The following is a 22,207-nucleotide window of genomic DNA, read 5'->3' as shown; positions in this document are numbered from 1 at the left end:
ATGTATGGTAAAGCTGTTCATGAAAGCAGGAATGCCAAGTAATGATAGCTGTATTGATTTACACTATTTATATCTCCAGGTTCCATTTAAATCAAGACTTCCTCCCTTTACCGTGACGAGAGGAGAATATTACTGTTTGGCCAGATACAGTACACACGGGAAATACGTGGGGGAAGTTGGTACCTGCAATAAGACAGAGAATATTACCACTGACGAGACCATGTCTGATTTGACAGGCTGGTTGAACTCTGGAGATTTCAAAATGTTGAAGGTGGCCAGGGCTGACATAGTGGTCCTTCTGTAGCTCAGTTGGTAGAGCATGGCGCTTGTAACGCCAGGGTAGTGGGTTCGATTCCGGGACCACCCATACGTAGAATGTATGCACACATGACTGTAAGTCGCTTTGGATAAAAGCGTCTGCTAAATGGCATATATCTGGTGGTTGTGCGGGGGAATGAATTTGTGGCCGGTATTACCGACTGATTGGACTGGACTATGCGCTCTAGTACATTTAGGAATGCCTTTACACTCATACAACACCAAGTTAGTCAAACGAGAGAGAAGGGATGCTCCATCTGGGTCTTTTGACGACAGAGTATATATTGATAACATTGGGGTTCCACGAGGGGTGCCGGATGAGTTCAAGGCAAGAAATCAGATACTAGCAGGATTAGAGTCAAGTATTTTTTGGTGGTCTACTCTCAATAAAAATGTAGACTGGATTAATTATATTTATTATAATCAACAGCGCTTTATCAATTATTCCAGAGATGCGATTAAAGGGTTGGCAGAACAGACTGAAGCAACCAGCCTGATGGCTTGGCAGAATAGAATTGCATTGGATATGTTATTGGCTGAAAAGGGAGGAGTATGTGTGATCTTCGGGAACATGTGTTGTACTTTCATCCCGAATGACACAGCTCCGGACGGATCTGTGACCAAAGCCTTAGCTGGTTTGACCACCCTGGCTCACGAGTTGGCAGAAAACTCTGGGGTGGATCCTTCCCTGACTAATTGGTTTGATAGTACATTTGGAAAATGGAAAAGTGTTGTAATCACGGTGTTTTGGGCTGTATCTACCTGTATGACTGTTTTAATTTTATGCGGCTGTTGTCTAATTCCCTGTGTGCGAGGCCTTGTTTCCAGGACTCTGGAAAGATCAATGACCCAACAGATGGTGCGTTATGGGCCGATTCCAGATTCTGACCTGTGGAGGACTTGAAGGCATGTCTACAGAGGAAGTGGACGAATCCGGATCTGTCATTTGTGGGGAATTTATGTTTGATGAGGCTAGTGTTGAGATAAAGGGGAATTAGATTGTAATTTGTTTCCATGATTAAACTGTTTTTTTAATGAAGGCCGTGACGAAAATCCGGAAGGAAGTGTTATGATTCTGATGTAGGTTTAAAAACAGTTGGAGTTAAGGTTAGAATTGATTAATGAAATGTGGAGAGTTGGATAAACATTTATAATTGATTTGTTGATTATTTGTCTATTCATATGATAATCTGATAAACCTCTATAAAAGGTTAGATAAGTTCGTTTATACTTTCATTTTTTATGATTAAATAAAACTAGATGTAGAATTGAATGTATAATATTTGATCAAAGGGAGGATTGATAGAGGAAAATATGTTTGAAATGACTAATTATGTATACATTCCAATCAGAAACTGACTAGTGCGAATGCTATAATGTACTGTCCCTCTTGCTCCCTTTCACAATTGTATATAATGTAGTCAAGAAGTTTAGTAACAATGAAGGTCTGTTCTTTAAGTTCATTCAGTTGTACAAATCTCCAGGTGGTGGGAACGGGCCATCTCCAAAATGGTCGGGAATGTTGATTTATGCTGACTGGCCTTGACTTCGTGCTGATAACGCGGAGGCTTGAGAATTAGAGGGGCCCTCTGTTTGTGAAATGGAAAGTTTGGAAAACGCTGACGTCATTTTCAGTTTATAACCTGTGGTAATGTGTGTGAGCATTTAGTACTCATCAAGAATAAATGCTGAACTTGTTTTTTAAGACTGGTCTCTGCTAATTCATGCAAATGATAAACTTACAACTTATCATGAATTAGAAAATGAGTGCGAATTTGATTGGCTTTGATAATAAAACATAAGGGAATTTAAAAATTCCTCTATCACACGTCAGGAAATTAAAGCTTGGTCGCAAATGGGTCTTCCAAATGGACAATGACCCCAAGCATACTTCCAAAGTTATGGCAAAATGGCTTAAGGACAACAATGTCAAGGTATTGGAGTGGCCATCACAAAGCCCTAACCTCAACCCTATTGAAAATTTGTTGGCAGAACTGAAAAAGCGTGTGCGAGCAAGGAGTCCTTCAAACCTGATTCACTTACACAAGCTCTGTCAGGAGGAATGTGTCACAATTCACCCAACTTATTGTGGGCAGCTTGTGGAAGGCTACCCGAAACGTTTGACCCAAATTAAACAATGTAAAGGCAATGCTACTAAATACCAATTGACCGTATGTGAACTTCTGACCCTTCTTAATGAGTTTGAGACAATCAGTTATTTTGTGACAAGGTATGGGTGGTATACAGAAGATAGCCCTTTTTGGCGAAAAACCAAGTCCATTAAGAAGGAAAGAAATTCCACAAATGTGACCTGTTTGAGGAAACACCGACATATGTCGTGGTTCACTACTTCACAGGAGACTTTTGTACTCAAAACACGTTTTTTTGGCAGAATTGCCTTCTCAAACATGTGAACTTTGATGTGCCTTAATAACAAACTTGTAAGCCATTTGTAAATAAAAATAAAATGGTTAAATTATGAGCCTAGTTGGTTTAGCCACAGAAAAAGGGAACAACCTTCCTGGTAGCCTAGATTGGCTGAGGTAATAAGTGGGCTGGAAATGCAGAGCGATGAGTTTGGATTGGTCTGCCAGCACGTTTCTGTCTGTATGAGCTGTTCAGTATGTGTAATGCAGTTTTAAAAAAATGTATCATGTAGTAAATCTGAATAAGTGTTGCTCTCCACTTTCTGGAGGACAGAGTTTTCGAGTATTATAGCTAAGGAGATGGAGAAAACACCTGGATTTCATCTTCAAACTAAGGTCAACCATGGCATCTGACAGGAGACACGTCTATCCATGAATGATATATACAGGTAAAATAGTCTAGCTAGCTACATTTTCACGTATTACACGTTTCTAATTCTGACAGAAAGTGGTTTCATTTCAAGTTAAAGTGTATTAGTAGCTAGCTAGCTAACATTAGCTGGCTGGATCGCTAGCTAACAATATGTGTATGATCTTATTATTCATATCTCAGAGCCATTTGCTTGGCTAGCTATAGCCTAATGTTAGCCAGCTAACATTGAACCTGGTTGGTTAGCTACCTGCAGATTCATGCAGAGTAGTAACATCATGAGTTTGGATTATGGTTAATTGTTTATCTAGCTAGCTAGCTACGGTTAACTGGCTGACTCGCTAGCTAATGTTATGTGTAAAATTGTATTATTTGTATCTCAGACACATTTGCTTGGCTAGCTATAGCCTCATGTTAGCTAACTAACATTGAACCTGGTTGGTTAGCTACCTGCAGATTCATGCAGGGTAGTAACGTCATGAGTTGGGATTATGGTTCATTGTTTACCTAGCTAGCTATCTACATGTCTTAACAAAAGACTCCACTATGCATGTAACTATTTTGGGTCCGTTCGTAACTTCAGTCTCGCCATCGACTCCAATTTCAGAAAACTCCTATCTGAGTGTGCCAGAGTGCAAAATAACTGATCTATGAGCAAGGTAGGCAATGTTAGCCAGTTAGCTTGGGTGCTTGACTGCCAGGTCAGAACTTTCGGATCAACCCAACTCATCGGCCAGAGCATCCAGTGTGCGCTTTGAACGCGAAACGCTCTGAATTTACAAACAGAGAACCTGACAGCATAGTTGCAGTCACCAACGCTCTGGATAACATAACAGCCTAACCAGCTCTGCTAGGGTGAGTAATGTTCAGTGAGCTGTTCTCTCATTTGTGTCTGGAAGTAACCAGCAAGTTAGCTTGGGGGCTGGGCTGGGCTGCTGTTGTTAGTACAGAACGCTCGGATCAACAAATTGGATACAATCTATCACAGTGCCATCCGTTTTGTCACCAAGGCCCCATATACTACCCACCACTGCGACCTGTATGCTCTCGTTGGCTGGCCCTCGCTTCATACTTGTCGCCAGACCTACTGGCTCCAGGTAATCTCAAGTCTGCTAGGTAAAGCCCCGCCTTATCTCAGCTCACTGGTCACCGTAGCAGCACCCACCTGTAGCACGCGCTCCAGCAGATATATCTCAGTTGTCACCCCCAAAGCCAATTCCTCCTTTGGCCGCCTTTCCTTTCAGTTCTCTGCTGCCAATGACTGTAACGAACTGCAAAAATTACTGAAGCTGGAGACTCATATCTCCCTCACTAGCTTTAAGTACCAGCTGTCAGAGCAGCTCACAGATCACTGCACCTGTACATAGCCCATCTGTAAATTGCCCATCCAACTACCTCATCCCAATACTGTATTAATTGATTTATCTTGCTCCTTTGCACCCCAGTAGACGCGATCTGCCAAGTGATGCGAGCCTACCAAACGAGCTAAATGCCTTTTATGCTCGCTTCGAGTCAAGCAACACTGAAGCATGCACAAGGGCACCAGCTGTTCTGGATGACTGTGATATCGCTCTCGGTAGCTGATGTGAACAAAACCTTTAAACAGGTCAACATTCACAAAGACCAACTGTCAAGTGTCTTCACTGACATTTTCAACCTCTCCCTGACTAAGTCTGTAATATCTACATGTTTCAAGCAGACCACCATAGTCCCTGTGCCCAAGCAAGCGAAGGTAATCTGCCTAAATGATTATAGGCCCTTGGCACTCACGTCGGTAGCCACGAAGTGCTTTGAAAGGCTGGTCATGGCTCACATCAACAGCATCCTCCCAGACACCCTAGGACCCACTCCAATCCGCATACCGCCCCAACACATCCACAGATGATGCAATCTCAAATCGCACACCACACTGCCATTTCTCACCTGGACAAAAGGAGCACCTATGTGAGAATGCTGTTCCTTGACTACCGTCAACGTTCAACACCATAGTGCCCACGATGCTCATCACTAAGCTAAGGACTCTGGGACTAAACACCTCCCTCTGCAACTGGATCCTGGACTTCCTGATGGGCTGCCCCCAGGTGGTAAGAGAAGGCAGAACACATCTGCCACACTAATCCTTAACACTGGGGCCCCTCAGGGGTGTGTACTTATTCCCCTCCTGTATTCCCTGTTTATCCACGACTGTGTGGTCAAAAATGACTCCAACAGCATCATTAAGTTTGCTGACGACACATCAGTGGTAGGCCTGATCACTGACAATGATGAGATGGCCTTAGGGAGGAGGTCAGAGAACTGGCAGTGTGGTGCCAGGACAATAACCTCTCCCTCAATGTGAGCAAGACAAAGGAGCTGATTGTGAACTAAAAGGCATACCAAACAGGCCCCCATTAACATTGACGGGGCTGTAGTGGAGAGGGTTTGCATTGCCCCCCTTGACACTGACGATTTGCATTGCCCCCCCCTTGACACTGCTGCTACTCTCTGATATTATCTATGCATAGTCACTTTAAGAACTCTACCTCCATGTACATATTACCTCAATTACCTAGACTAACTGGTATGATTTTTAAGTAATAAAAAATCATACAACAAAGTACGATCTTTTTCCCCATGTGCAGTTGCAAACCGTAGTCTGGCTTTTCTATGGCTGAGCGGACTTTCAGGTCATGTCGATAAAGGACTCGTTTTACTGTGGATATACAGTGCCTTGCGAAAGTATTCGGCCCCCTTGAAATTTGCGACCACATTTCAGGCTTCAAACATAAAGATATAAAACTGTATTTTTTTTGTGAAAAATCAACAAGTGGGACACAATCATGAAGTGGAACGACATTTATTGGATATTTCAAACTTTTTTAACAAATCAAAAACTGAAAAATTGGGCGTGCAAAATTATTCAGCCCCTTTACTTTCAGTGCAGCAAACTCTCTCCAGAAGTTCAGTGAGGATCTCTGAATGATCCAATGTTGACCTAAATGACTAATGATGATAAATACAATCCACCTGTGTGTAATCAAGTCTCCGTCTAAATGCACCTGCACTGTGATAGTCTCAGAGGTCCGTTAAAAGCGCAGAGAGCATCATGAAGAACAAGGAACACACCAGGCAGGTCCGAGATACTGTCGCAAGGTTCAAGGGGGCCGAATACTTTCGCAAGGCACTGTAGATACTTTTGTACCGGTTTCCTCCAGCATCTTCACAAAGTCCTTTCCTGTTGTTCTGGGTACGTTCATCTCTAGGAGACAACGTTCGAAGTACGTTCATCTCTAGGAGACAGAATGCGTCTCTTTCCTGAGTGGTATGACAGCTGCGTGGTCCCATGGTATTTATAGGGGGTGGTAGGGTAGCCTAGTGGTTAGAGCGTTGGACTAATAACCGAAAGGTTGCAAGTTCGAATCCCCGAGCTGACAAGGTACAAATCTGTCGTTCTGCCCCTGAACAGGCAGTTAACCCACTGTTCCTAGGCCGTCATTGAAAATAAGAATTTGTTCTTAACTGACTTGCCTAGTAAAATAAAGGTAAAATAAAATACTATTGTTTGTACAGATGAATGTTGTTCTGGCATTAATTTTCACTTTTCGCACCAAAGTACGTTCATCTCTAGTAGACAGAACGCGTCTACTACAAGTCTGGTTCATCCACCAGACTTGTGGAACTCTACAATTTTGTTTCTGAGGTCTTGGCTGATTTCCCCATGATGTCAAGCAAGGAGGCATGGAGTTTAAAGGTATGCCTTGAAATACATCCACAGGTGCACCTCCAATTGACTCAAATTATGTCAATTAGTCTATTAGAAGCTTCTAAAGCCATAAGCCATAATTTTCTGGAATTTTCCAGGCTGTTTAAAGGCACAATCAACTTAATGTATGTAAACTTCTTACCCACTGGAATTGTGATAAAGGGATTTATAAATTAAATAATCTGACTGTAAACAATCATTGGAAAAAATACTTTTGTCATGCACAAAGTAATGTCCTAACCGAATTGCCAAAACTATAGTTTGTTAACAAGAAATTTGTGGAGTGGTTGAAAAACAAGTTTTAATGATTCCAACCTAAGTGTATGTAAACTTCCGACCTCAACTGTAGATCAATTCTCTAGTAAAAGGTGCTGCCCAGCCTGTAGTTTTTTTCTGATAGTGGATATAACGTTGAAGATTTGACGTTGTTTCAAAAAGGTACAAATTCAACATATTTTATACAAGGTTTGTCTATGTTGAAAACTGGTTACAATGATGACATAATCAATTTACGTTGATAACTTTTTCAAATCCAATGTAGATTCCACATCACAATATATTGACCAATTACATTGATTTAACCAATTTGTGCCCAGTGGGAACCTGATATGTGGGAAGGATCAAAAGAAAAATCAAGAACACATTAAGTAACTGTTCCTGTTGACCTTCCATAGGAAGGATTACATAACCTTATTTGGAAGAGGAATTATAATGTGGAACAAAAAATTGCAAACACTTAGTTTCCATCCATTTTACTGGTATTTTTTAATTACCGCTTTTACAATCATTATCATTGTTATATTACTTTCAATTATCATCACTACTCTTCATTAATTTAAATCCTAAATTGTTTTTAAAATGTACATATACAAGTATATCTTAAATGTCCATAATTTAAAATGCATTTACTTTTTAAACAACAATTATTAACATACAGTTCAGACACACACACCATAAAAACATGATACAAATAAAACACACACAATTTACAAATTACCCGTACCCAAGGTTTCATGTCATTACATGATTGATATCATTAATCTCACTCTAAAATGGTTTTGTTTTGGCATGCATATTAACAAATGTTGGTGGAACAGGATTTTGTCATAATGCACTTCACTCATTGCCCTTCTCATTGTGCACCTCATGGTGTATGTTATGGCTTAAGAACATGATTCCATTCCTTCACACACTCTCCCTTCATAACCCTTATAACTTATTTCGTAACCTCCCTCTCCCTCTGTCCTAACACAGTGTTCCTCAACCTCTGGTCCATGGACCGACCAGTTCCTTGGATGATGCTGACTGGTCCCTCAGATGGTTAGCTGTACCTGATTTAGTCAGTTCTCAAGTGCTCATTTTAATGTAAATGGTTCCCCAAGAGAAAAGGACCATAGCTTGTGGGTCCTTAGTAAAGGAAAGACCTTATCTTGCCTGTCCACGTTACAAAAAGGTTGAGAAACACGATCCCAATACCCTGTTCTGAGATTTGAACAGATAGGGTATGCATGTTCTCTCGACAGTCCAAAACAATCTGGATCATCATTCTGTTGATCAGAATGGGAATGCAGTTTTACGTCTCAAAGAAAAACAAGAAGAGTCATTATGTCGTCATTTCACACTCACAACTGAACTTAACAATTGGCGATAGAGTCACTTTCTACAGCATCAAACAACGGTGGACAGACAGAGACAGAGAGACCGAGAGACAGAGAGACAGAGAGACACAGAGACACAGAGACACAGAGACAGAGAGACAGAGACACAGAGACAGAGAGACAGAGAGACAGAGACAGAGAGACAGAGAGACACAGAGACAGAGAGACAGAGAGACACAGAGACAGAGAGACAGAGAGACACAGAGACAGAGAGACACAGAGACAGAGAGACAGAGAGAGAGATGGACATTCACTCAATTTTGGCATCTTTTCATTCTCTCACATTGTCCTTGTTTCTTGAAGGATTCCAGTTGAATTCTTGTTGTTTGTGTTCTATTCTCCATTTTGTTGTTCTAAAAACTGGGTCGATTTTTTCAGACTCTAAAACAAACACAGGGTTGATATATAATGAAGCAACCAAAAAATAACTACAATTCAGTATGGGTCGGCTCTTTTCTGAAATGTGTTTGGATGACTGAGATGACTGAAATGACAAATGGGTTCTGATGACAGTACTGAATGTTTAGTGAGTCTGCCAGATCAGAGGCCGTAGGGATGACCAGGAATGTTCTCTTGATAAGTGTGTGAATTAGACAATTTTCCTGTCCTGCTAATAAGCATTCCAAATGTAGCGAGTACTTTCAGGTGTCAGGGAAAACATACTGAGTAAAAAGTACATACGTTCGATAAGAATGTAGTGAAATAAAAGTTGTCAAAAATATAAATAGTAGAGTACAGATACCCCCCAAAAAACTACTTAAGTAGTACTTTCAAGTATTTTTACTTCAGTACTTTACACAACTATTTACAACTTTTCACATGTTTATGATATTATTTGGCAATTAAGTATTTTTCTCACCTGGTGTGCTTATCTCTAGCAGGAATATGTTCTCACTGACCCTGACTCACCCCTGGGACCGGAGTTCACTGAAACAGATAACATTACGATTTTAAAACACCAGTCAATGACACTAGATTTCCAGTCAATAACACTGAAATGATTGGTCAGCATGGAATCAATGACTCAAATAGCAGGTACCCGGCGGGAAGGAGATGAAAGAAACGACCACCTCACCTTCACTTTGGACTTTCCTCAGGGTTACGGAGGGCGTGGAGATGGCGGAGGCACGGAAGTTGGCGGGTAACGTTTCCGAGGAATCAGAGGTCACGCCCCGGAGGTCCTTCTCTCTGAACATCTTTCTCCACGAGGGTGAGCGAGTGAACGTCTTAGTGCCATCCTATCAAAGAGACAATATTGTATGATGATATTCATAAGGTTTACCAAGTGCTAGTTAAAGTTGAAGTCAGAAGTTTACATACACCTTAGCCCCCAAAAAATGTACTCAGTTTTTTATAATTCCTGACATTTAATCCAAGTAAAAATTCCCTGTTTTAGATCACTTTATTTTAAGAATGTGAAAAGTCAGAATAATAGTAGAGAATGACTCATTTCAGCTTCTATTTCTTTCATCACATTCCCAGTTGGTCAGAAGTTTACATACACTCAATTAGTATTTGGTAAAATTGTCTTTAAATTGTTTAACTTGGGTCAGATGTTTTGCGTAGCCTTCCACAAGCTTCCCACAATAAGTTGGGTGAATTTTGGCTCATTCCCACTGATAGAGCTGGTATAACCGAGTCAGGTTTGTAGGCCTCCTTGCTCGCATGCACTTTTTCAGTTCTGCCCACAAATTGTATATGGTAATGAGGTCAGGGCTTTGTGATGGTCACTCCAATACCTTGACTTTGTTGTCCTTAAGCATTTTGCAACAAATTTGGAAGTATGCTTGGGGTCATTGTCCATTTGGAAGACCCATTTGCGACCAACCGATAACTTCCTGACTGATGTCTTGAGATGTTGCTTGAATATATCCTCATGATGCCATCTATTTTGTGAAGTGCACCAGGCCCTCCTGCAGCAAAGCACCCCAACAACATGATGCTGCCACCGCCGTGCTTCACGGTTGGGATGGTTTTCTTCGGCTTGCAAGCCTCCCCCTTTTTCATCCATACATAATAATGGTCATTATGGACAAACTACTCTCTTTTTGTTTCATCAGACAAGAGGACATTTCTCCAAAAAGTACGATCTTTGTCCCATGTGCAGTTGCAAACCGTAGTCTGGCTTTTCATGGCGGTTTTGGAGCAGTGGCTTCTTCCTTGCTGAGCGGTCTTTCATGTCGATATAGGACTCGTTTTACTGTGGATATAGATACTGTTGTACCAGTTTCCTCCAGCATCTTCACAAGGTCCTTTGCTGTTGTTCTGGGTACGTTCATCTCTAGGAGACAACGTTCAAAGTACGTTCATCTCTAGGAGACAGAACGCGTCTCTTTCCTGAGTGGTATGACAGCTGCGTGGTCCCATGGTGTTTATACTTGCATACTATTGTTTGTACAGATGAACGTGGTACCTTCAGGTGTTTGGAAATTGCTCCCAAGGATGAACCAGACTTGTGGAGGTCTACAATTTTGTTTCTGATGTCTTGGCTGATTTCTTTTGATTTTCACCTGATTTGTTAACAAGAAATTTGTGGAGTGGTTGAAAAACGAGTTTTAATGACTCCAACCTAAGTGTATGTAAACTTCTGACTTCAACTGTAGGTATACTATAGAACAGCATGTGGGAAAAATACATGCACATGGTCCCAGTTAATGTTCGTAGAAACAAACTGCCTTTCTTCATGATCAAAAGCCTTCGGCAGGCAACTATCCACCTACCATTTCATAAAGATTGTAACGCTTGCTTGTATGAGTCATTAACATTGAGCATACCTTTATTGATGTTGTTTTCATTGGCATTCTTTTATTATTATTTTTACCTCATCTGGTCTTCTCTCAGTTCCCATGGAGATGAGAGCATTGTAGTCCTTCTCCAGCATCTGCCTCGCCTGGGAGAGAAAGAATGAGTGTCTTAAGATTATAATTAAGATTATAAAGGGAATTTATTGATTATTGATTGAATTACAAAACAGTTGTAAATGAAGTAGGTTGGTGATTGTGGTGAATGATGGTTGTTCTGATTAGACTACGATAGTAGAATGGGGAATGCCTGTCCTCTGATTGGATAGTGGTCAGCCCGTCGGCATGGCTGGATTTTAGAGAACATTTTAGAGGACCCCATCTTGGCGGTGTAGAGACTTTTTCTTAAATTTAAGGACATTTTTTGCAATTCTACAAGTTTCTTAATGGAGTTGAAAGAAATTGTGTCAGTTTTAAATGTGTGATATGCAGAAATCGCATCGCCATTGCTGTAACGTCGTTCGTCTGTTGAATGAAGAGAGTCAGACCGAAATGCAGCGTGTAGGTTACTCATGCCTTTAATGAATGAAAACGGTACATGAAATAACTGAAATACGAAAACAACAAACGGAACGTGAAACCTATTACAGCCTATCTGGTGACTACAACACAGAGATAGGAACAAACACCCACAAAATACAACGCGAACTCAGGCTACCTAAATACGGTTCCCAATCAGAGACAATGATAAGCAGCTGACTCCAATTGAGAATCGCCTCAGGCAGCCAAGCCTATACAACACCCCTAATTAGCCGCGATCCCAAATACTACAAACCCCAATACGAAAAACAACATATAAACCCATGTCACACCCTGGCCTACCCAAACATATACCAAAAACACAAAATACAATGACCAAGGCGTGACAATTGCCTGGTTAAAAAAATTCAAATAGTTTGCCTAATTTCAATTTGTGTGACAAAATAAGCAACAAAAACAAGTAGAGAATCATGGTACCATGTAAATCGTTGTGAAATATATTTTAACGAAAAATATTGTATTTTCAGCTTGTTTGAAGTTGGTGTACAAAAGTATCAAAGTACGAGAGTAAAAGATACAAAAACAAAAACATAAGAATTATAAGCATAGAAAATGCGCACATAGAACACATCTACCGCTTCTTAGACTTGCTTTCAATGAGAATGACAGATCTATAACCCACATATGAATTTGGTCAGGTCACCCATAAAGTTACATATTGCAGCTTTAAAGTAAATGTCTTAGCTTTTATTTTGCTGATTGTTAGTTCTCAAACATTATATTATTACAATATATACATCTGTTATTATCGTTATGTCTGGTTTTAGTCATTTAAGTTTACACCGAAAGCATTTTTCCATCATAAAATAAATATGAAAAAAAACTTAAGACGGCCCTTCCAAGGATTTCCATGGCAGAAAAATCCCTGTTGGTGAGCATGTTCTGATTGGACTACTGTACACAGAAATATGCTGGGTTGTTTGGATGATCCAACTGCTGGGTTGCAGGCATTGGGCCACTTAGTTGGGTTGTTAACTTTAAAAAGAGCAAGGTTGGGTTGTTGATGCTGATAGACCGTAGGCGTGGCTTAGTAGGGGCGTGGCTTTCAGGTAGTTTTTGGCCACCCGTGAGTGCAAATGTCATTCCGGTTAATCTGTTCTGTTGTTGCATTGTTATCACATAAAGGTCGAACGCTAATGATTTTATAGCTATAATAAGGGTTACACAAGTGTATGAGTCAAAAGCCTATGCGTATCTGAATGTTGGGATAGATACCACTTTGTTACAATATTAAAAATCCTATTGTTATTCATTTCAAATTAGAATATGGAAAGATTAAAAATATTCAAGGCAAATTTAAATTTGCAGTGTACAAACTTAACATGATGAACAGGAATAACATTTACTCTCACGGGTGGGCAAAAATAACTGTCTGAAAGCCACGCCTGCAAATTACCCATGGATTAGAATAAAAAAGGGGTTGTGCTATCCTTGGGATGTCCCTACCCCAAACCCTACCCTAACCTTAACTGTTTTAAATGTCAACTTCAACAGGGTGACGTCAGCGTTGGGATGTCCCAAGGATTCCTGATAGCAAAGATCAATAAAAATGTGAATAGCAGCAGTCTTACCCTGTTCTTAACTTTTTTTGTACATAATGTCTCCACCATCATTTCCTATGACCAAAAACAGCTTACTATTTATTATTCACTGTGTATTTATTCCTCTAGTCTATTTTAAATTCTCTTTTTTATCTTTAACTCTGCATTGTAGGAAAATAACCGTAAGTAAGCATTTTACTGCTCGTCTACATTTGTTGTTTACAAAGCTTGTGACAAATACAATTTGATTTGAATGGATAAAGCCATCGATAACGTGACACCATTCATTCCTATGAGAAGACTCAATAGTGCATTGAAGCCAAATGAAGTCGGTTAAGATGGCGTCTCGGAGACATACCATGCACAGTCTGAGCTTCTCCAGGAAGTGATGTTGCAGACATACTGACAGGCCAGTTTATTAGGTACACCATCCACGGTCACGGACATAATTCTTTTTACAGTGAGTCACATGGCTGTGCCTTGCTATACAAAGCAGGCAGACAGGCATCGAGGCATTCAGTTACTGTTCAATTGAATGGGCAAAATGAGTGATCTAAGCGACTTTGAGCGTGGTATGATCGACGGTGCCAGACGTGCCGGATCCAGTATCTCAGAAACAGCCACCCTCCTGGGCTTTTCAAGCACAACAGTGTCTAAGGTTTACAGAGAATGGTGTGACAAACAAATAAATAAACATCCAGTCAGCGGCAGTCCTGTGGGCGAAAACAGCTCATTGATGAGTGAGGTCGAAAGAGAATGGCAAGAATTGTGCAAGCTAACAGGTGGGCCACGAACAGGCAGGCAAATAAATGAGCAACACAACAGTGGTTGGCAGAACGACATCTCAGAACGCACAACTGGTCGATCCTTTCTATGGATCAGCTATTGCAGCAGACAACCACAACGGTTTTCACCACTACCAGCTAAAAACAAGACGAAGTGGCTCTAGTGGGCACACCATCACCAACACCGGACAATTGGACGGTTTCTTGTGTCATGTTGATGGCAGAGTCATGTCTTGGCGAAAGCAGCATGAGTCCATGGTGTACTGGTGTGGGGAATGTTTTCCTGGCAGACATTAGGTCCCTTGATACCAATTGAGCAACGAACGTTTCCAACACATTGTAGAATCCATGCACCGAAGATTTCAGGCTATTCTAGAGGCAAAGGGTGATCTGATCCGGAAGCAGACGGGTGTACTTAATACACTGTCAGGTGACTGTACATCTGGTCTATTAGAAGCTATTATTCGTATCATGATTGTGTTCACAAACATTTACCACGAAGATTGCAATTTTTCCATTCACTATAACGAGGGATCCTGTTTCCTGCTAACAATTCCTGCAGTACCGCGGTTGGCTTTCAACTTGCGTGGCTTCAATGCGAGGGGGCAGTCATTCACCCCTGGGTCAACCCAGCATGAAAGTGATGGTTAAATGATGGTTAAATTAGCCTATGTTTGTATAAGCCAAACAACCAAACATATTGGGTTATTCACACAACACAACTGGCTGGGTCAAAATAACCCTGTGTGTGTTCTGTCCAATATTTACCCGAATATCCGAACAGACATTATTATTCGATTACCTGTGAGAGTATATATTTTTTTATTTAAAAAAATTATTATACTTTTGATTTTTTATTAAAATGCTTCGACTAAAATTGTATTATATATGTGCCATTGCTACATGCAAGGATAGACCATGACATTAAAAATGTTTATAAAACAGTTTTATGACAGTTTCGATGACAGTTTTTATGAGTGTGTTTATCAGTCATTCAAAACAGCTTTACTGTCAGAGGCTCTATGTGTAGCAGTGACGTGGGAGAGTAGGCTACAATGATCATCCAATAGGTAGGCTGTTGTTTAAAATGAATGGAATTGTTGGACGGGGAGAGCAGCAAAATAGCCTCAATTAGCCTTGCTAGCTAGCTGGCTAGTGTAGCTAGCTAGCTTCTTTACTTCAATTTGATGCAGTCAAGACAGACCAGATGAGATGATAAACTTGTTGCTGCAATAGGTTGTCTAACCGAGTTGGTCTGTCTACTTTCTCTCTCCCCCTCCATGTCAGACACTCCGTCCCTCCCACACCGTTCTGTGCTGAAACACCTCTTGAATCGCACGAGCAAGTCCCCATTGAAGTTTTAAATGTATTTAGACTATCGGGATACCATGAAGTTATTCGAATAGTGAAATTATTTCAAAAGCAAACTGGGTCGTTTTTAACCCAGCATTTTTTGGGGGAATGTAGCAGGAAGGGAAGGTACCTGTGTGTTCTGATTGGGCATCTGGAGGAGCAGGGCTAGGTCGGTGTAATCAAACGTGTCGTCCAGGGCTAGGAGGGCCCCATGGACCCCACTCTCTGTGAGATTATCTGCAAACTCCTTTAGCCCAATGGCCTGGACCCAACACATCACTCGCTCATTGGACCATACCATCACATCTAGGGAGGGGGCAGAAAGAGGCAGCTACTGTAGTACAATAACAATCATGTGGGGTTACAAAATACAGTGAACATTTGCATTTGAGAGACAAAGAATATGGCGACGTTATAGCCCAAGTTACCCGGTTCATTTGCAAGAAAAGTTACCTGTACGTATGCTCACCTTGGTTCTGATGTTGGTTCTCATCCCTCCTCCTTTCAAGCTCCTTCCTGTCATAGTTCAAACGCTTCAAGCACATGATGCCATAATGTAGACTGACCCTGAGAGAGAGAGAGAGAGAGAGAGAGAGAGAGAGAGAGAGAGAGAGAGAGAGAGAGAGAGAGATACTGTTGATGTCCTCACAACCAAACACATTAAAAACCCTGATGCAGAGAAACTGGAGAAAGGAAAACTATTGAGTAGGGGAGACCAGGGTTCGTTGTCACAGTGCTAATTACTCCCAATCTAAATGGCACTCTGTAATATTTTGAAGGTTAAAATATGTGAATTCTTTGAAAGAGCTCCCTTTGATGCCCCTCTCTCACACATTTGTTTCTGTCACACACACCCACATGTGCAAGCACACGCAAACACTCACGAATGTCCTAAAAAGGTACTTTGTTATTCTCATGGCCTAAAATGCTGAATTCTGTTAGGAATATCCACTGATCAAAGAAAGGCAATTTTTTTGTATGCTATATTGCTTTATTTCCTGTAGCAAAAGGTATACGCTTCTAGCAAAAACCAACCCCATACTGTGTGGCTGGTTGTCACAAGTGGACAGAGTGTTTGATGGCTTATGGAATAAGATATGAGGATAAAAATGGTCCCCATTTCAAACCAAGTCCTTGGTCTTTCTCCTGATATTGAAAAATCGATTGACACTACAAAAGTATGTGGACACGTGCTCGTCGATCATCTCATTCCAAAATATCATTCCACTAGATGTTGGAACATTGCTGCGGGGACTTGTTTCAATTCAGCCACAAGAGCATTAGTGACGTCGGGCATTGATGTTGGGCTATTAGGCCTGGCTCACAGTTGGTGTTCCAATTCATCCCAAAGGTGTTCGATGGGATTGAGGTCAGGGCTCTGTGCAGGCCAGTCAAGTTCTTCCACACCGATCTCAACAAATAATTTCTGTATGGACCTCGCTGGTATTGTACATTTAATATTCCCATCCCACAACTCATCTTTGCTGTTGATGATCAGTATTTTATTTGTTTTCATGCAGCACATAAATTAAGGAAGCAGATTTGTGCCAAATCAATACCAAGATTTTGGCATGAATGGAATGCCCTTCGATGACAGCAAAGATTGATTGAAACTATTTGAATCCAACCTGTGGAAGCTGTCCACCATTTTAAGCTGTCCCCTCAGCTCCTTCTTGGTGAGGTGGTCCAGCATGCGAGCGTCCACCAGAGACTCCATGAAGTAGGAACGGTACTGGGGCAGACCCAGGCTGGGCAACCACTCATTCCCTACCCACTCATGATTCATGTCCCCGTAGGCCAGGATCTAGATGGGGGGTGTTGGGATACAAAACATAGGGGGGAAAGAGGGAGGTGGGATATAAAAACAGGAGAAAAAGTGTATGAGAGAGCGCTAGACAATTTATTTCAATTTCTTAAATTTCCTTCCAAAATCTTCTCTGAGAATAGATCAAATCATTTACAGGAACATTTGGATTTGGGATATACAGTTGAAGTCGAAGTTTATATACACTTAGGTTGGAGTCATTAAAACTCGTTTTTCAACCACTCCGCCAATTTCTTCTTAACAAACTATAGTTTTGGCAACTCTACTTCGTGCATGACAAGTAATTTTCCCAACAATTGTTTACAGACATATTTATTTAATTTATAATTCACTGTATCACAATTCCAGTGGGTCAGAAGTTTAGATACACTAAGTTGACTGTGCCTTTAAACAGCTTGGAAAATTCCAGAAAATGATGTCATGGCTTTAGAAGCTTCTGATAGGCTAATTGACATCATTTGAGTCAATTGGAGGTGTACCTGTGGATGTATTTCAAAGCCTACCTTCAAACTCAGTGCCTCTTTGCTTGACATTATGGGAAAATCAAAAGCAATCAGCCAGGAATTCAGAAAAAAATGTGTAGACCTCCACAAGTCTGGTTCATCCTTGGGAGTAATTTCCAAACGCCTGAAGGTACCACGTTCATCTGTACAAACAATAGTACGCAAGTATAAACACCATAGGACCTCGCAGCCATCATACCGTTCAGGAAGGAGATGCGTTCTGTCTCCTAGAGATGAATGTACTTTGGTGCGAAAAGTGCAAATCAATCCTAGAGCAACAGAAAAGGACCCTGTGAAGAGGCTGGAGGAAATAGGTACAAAAGTATCTATTTCCACAGTAAAACAAGTCCTCTATCGACATAAGCTGAAAGGCCGCTCAGCAAGGAGGAAGTCATTGCTCCAAAACTGCCATAACAAAAGCCAGACTACGGTTTGCAACTGCACATGGGGACAAAGATTGTACTTTTTGGAGAAATGTCCTCTGGTCTGATGAAACAAAAATAAAACTGTTTGGCCATAATGACCATCGTTACGTTTGGAGGAAAAAGGAGGAGGCTTGCAAGCCCAAGAACACCATCCCAACCGTGAAGCATCGGGGTGGCAGCATCATGTTGTGTGGGTGCTTTACTGCAGGAGGGACTGGTGCACTTCACAAAATAGATGGCATCATGAGCTAGGAAAATTATGTGGATATATTGAAGCAACATCTCAAGACATCAGTCAGGAAGTTAAAGCTTGGTCGCAAATGGATCTTCTAAATGGATAATGACCCCCAAGCATACTTCCAAAGTTGTGGCAAAATGGCTTAATGACAACAAAGTCAAGGTATTGGAGTGGCCATCACAAAACCCTGACCTCAATCCGATAGAAAAATTGTGGGCAGAGCTGAAAAAGCATGTGCGAGCAAGGAGGCCTACAAACCTGACTCAGGTACACCAGCTCTGTCAGAAGGAATGGGCCAAAAATCACCCAACTTATTGTGGGAAGCTTGTGGAAGGCTACCCAAAACTTTTGACCCAAGTTAAATAATTTAAAGGCAATGCTACCAAATACTAATTAAGTGTACGTATGTAAACTTCTGACCAACTGGGAATGTGATGAAATAAATAAAAGCTGAAATAAATCATTCTCTCTACTATTATTCTGACATTTCACATTCTTAAAATAAAGTGGTGATCCTAACTGACCTAAAACAGGGCAATTTTACTTGGATTAAATGTCAGGAATTGTAAAAACTGGGTTTAAATGTTTTTGGCTCAGGTGTATATAAACTTCAGACTTCAACTATATGGTCTGTTTGCAATGTGATATAATCACTTGTCACGCCCTGACCTGAGATATCTGTTTTCTTTATATTTTGGTTAGGTCAGGGTGTGACTAGGGTGGGTACGCTAGTTTTGTTTTGTCTAGGGGGTTTGTATGTCTAGGGTTCCGTAGGTCTAGGGATTTTTGTAATTCTATGTTGGCCTGATATGGTTCCCAATCAGAGACGGCTGTTTATCGTTGTCTCTGATTGGGGATCATATTTAGGTATCCATTTCCCTTTGGTGTCTGTGGGATCTTGGAGGAATGGACCTGGGAAGAGATTCTGGATGGAGCAGGACCCTGGATGCAGGCGGGGGAGTATCGCCGTCCGAAAGAAGAAATCGAGGCAGCGAAAGCGGAACGGTGATATTACGAGGAGTTAAACAAACGAGGCGAGCACAAGAGGCAACCCCCCCCCAAAATATTGGAGGGGGCACACGGGGAGATTGGCTGAGTCAGGTTGGAGACCTGAGCCAACTGCTTGTGCTTACTGTGGGGAGCGTGTGACTGGTTAGACACCGGGTTACCCAGTGATGCGCACGGTGTCTCCAGTTCACATTCATAGCCCGGTGCGCTCCTCGCATTTGCCGGGCTAGAATGGGCATCCAGCCAGGATGGATGGTGCCGGCTCGCGCTCCTGGTCTCCAGTACACCTCCTTGGGACAGGATATCCTGTGCAGGCTCTGCGTACTGTGTCTCCGGTGCGTCTGCACAGCCCAGTGCGTCCTGTGCAGGCGCCCCGCACTTGCCGGGCTCAAGTGAGCCTCCAGCCAGGACGCATTGTGCCAGCTCTACGCTCCAGATATCCAGTGTGCCTCCATAGTCCAGTACGTCCTGTGCCTGCTCCCCACACTCTCCCTGAGGTGCGTGTCACCAGCCCGGTACCACCAGTGTCGGCACCACGCACCAGACCTCCAGTGTGCCTCCACAGTCCAGTACGTCCTGTGCCTGCTCCCCACACTCTCCCTGAGGTGCGTGTCACCAGCCCGGTACCACCAGTGCCGGCACCACGCATCAGACCTCCAGTGTGCCTCCACAGTCCAGAGCTTCCGGCGACAGTTCCCAGTCCAGAGCTTCAGGTGACGTTTCACAGTCCGGAACCTCCAACGACGGGCCACAGTCCGGGGTCTCCGGCGACGGGCCACAGTCCGGGGTCTCCGGCGACGGGCCACAGTCCGGAACCTCCAACGACGGGCCACAGTCCGGGGTCTCCGGCGACGGGCCACAGTCCGGGGTCTCCGGCGACGGGCCACGGTCTGGTGGATGGGGTATGTCACGCCCTGACCTGAGATATCTCTGTTTTCCTTATATTTTGGATAGGTCAGGGTGTGACTAAGGTGGGTACGCTAGTTTTTGTATTGTCTAGGGTTTTTGTATGTCAAGTGTTTTGTAGGTCTAGGGCGTTTTGTAATTCTATGTTGGCCTGATATGATTCCCAATCAGAGACAGCTGTTTATTGCTGTCTCTGATTGAGACAGCTGTTTATCGTTGTCTCTGATTGGGGATCATATTTAGGTCGCCATTTCCCTTTGGTGTTTGTGGGATCTTGTTCTATGTTTAGTTGCCTGTCTGCACTATTCATTACAGCTGCACGTTTCTTTTGTGCTTGTTTGTTTTGCTGAGTTTCGGTTTTATTATAAGCATGTGGAACTCTACTCACGCTGCGCCTTGGTCTGATCTTTATAACGAAAATGACATCAATATAGTTTTCCCGATCATGACAATAATATTAATGACAAAAAACAACTCACCTGGTCCCAGCTGAACTCCTTCACTTCCTTCAGTAGAGGCAGAGGAAAGGGAAAGAGGAAAAAAAGGATAGATATGGAGGGAGAAGGAACGATTGCCAGAACGGTAAATGGCAGGAGGCATTATGGAGAGGAGAAGATATAAGGAAGGAGGGGCAGAAGGAGGAACAGTTTGTTGGTGAAGGAAATTTAGTTGGAGAAACACTACATTCAAAGATAAATTGGGGGAGTAGTGGGGGAAAGGTGCAGCAATACATGCCTAATCAGAGACAAAGACAAAGAAAACAAATGTTAAATGGCATTTCATTCAGCATAGTCTCAAGTTGCCTGACGATTTTAAGCCAGTTAAATGTGTACCATACAATCTTATACAGTTTCAAATTAATACGCTATCGTTAGACAATTGAGTTGCACGAAATGTCTTAATTTGTTGAACAAAGATTTAATACATTTTAAAATAAGATACTTTCTAGGAGAACTTAAAGCAAATAGAAACAGCTTACTGGTTTTATGGCAGAGGTCAGTGACTCCATTTCTGCATGAGTCATCCAGATATTACTGGTCGACTGTGATGTCATAGAGGACAAATTGAGATTGGAAAAGAATAAATGATTACAGTTGGAATACATTTTCACTCAGACACATTCAAACTTCTGGATGTGTGGCAAGTATGTTACTGAACATATGCTAATGTTTGTGTGCAGGTTATTACGTATTGTTTCACTTACAGAGTGTGTGCTGGCCGGTGCCGAGGGGCTGGTGAGGGACACCATCTCCTGAATGGCCAGGCGTAGTTTAAGGCGATGCAGGGGGTTACTGATGCCAATCTCCCGCTGGATCTCTGTGTCCGACAGGTTGGCCATAATGGCACCGCTCTTCACATTGGCACGACACGCAGCCACATACCAGGCAGGCATGCCCACCCACAACTAAGACGAGGGAGACCGAATATGGAATATGGGAATATTTACACACATTACCTGCCAATAAGGCTGAATTGAATTAAAGTATATCATTATGTACAATAACAGTAAAGAAGTTGACACCTACTCATTCAGTGGTTTTTCTTTATTTTTACTATTTTCCACACTGCAGAATTATAGTGAAGACATCAAAACTATGAAATAACACATATGGAATCATGTAGTAACCTAAAAGGCATTAAGTAAAAAAGTAGCCACCCTTGGGCCAAAATACCAGCAACAGTGTGTGAAAACCTTGTGAAGACTTACAGAAAACGTTTGACCTCTGTCATTGGCAACAAAGGGTATATAACAAAGTATTGAGATACA

The 22,207-nt window shown here is 41.9% G+C and overlaps 1 pseudogene; it reads right to left on the bottom strand.

The window, feature by feature from the left end:
• Window positions 1-7,602: 7,602 nt before the first annotated feature.
• Window positions 7,603-22,207, bottom strand: part of LOC118357600 (liprin-alpha-3-like) — a 60,040-nt pseudogene continuing 45,435 nt past the window's right edge.

Source organism: Oncorhynchus keta, chromosome 24 (genome assembly GCF_023373465.1).
Source record: "Oncorhynchus keta strain PuntledgeMale-10-30-2019 chromosome 24, Oket_V2, whole genome shotgun sequence".
Taxonomy (NCBI): domain Eukaryota; kingdom Metazoa; phylum Chordata; class Actinopteri; order Salmoniformes; family Salmonidae; genus Oncorhynchus; species Oncorhynchus keta.
This window is presented reverse-complemented; position numbering and strand designations above follow the sequence as displayed.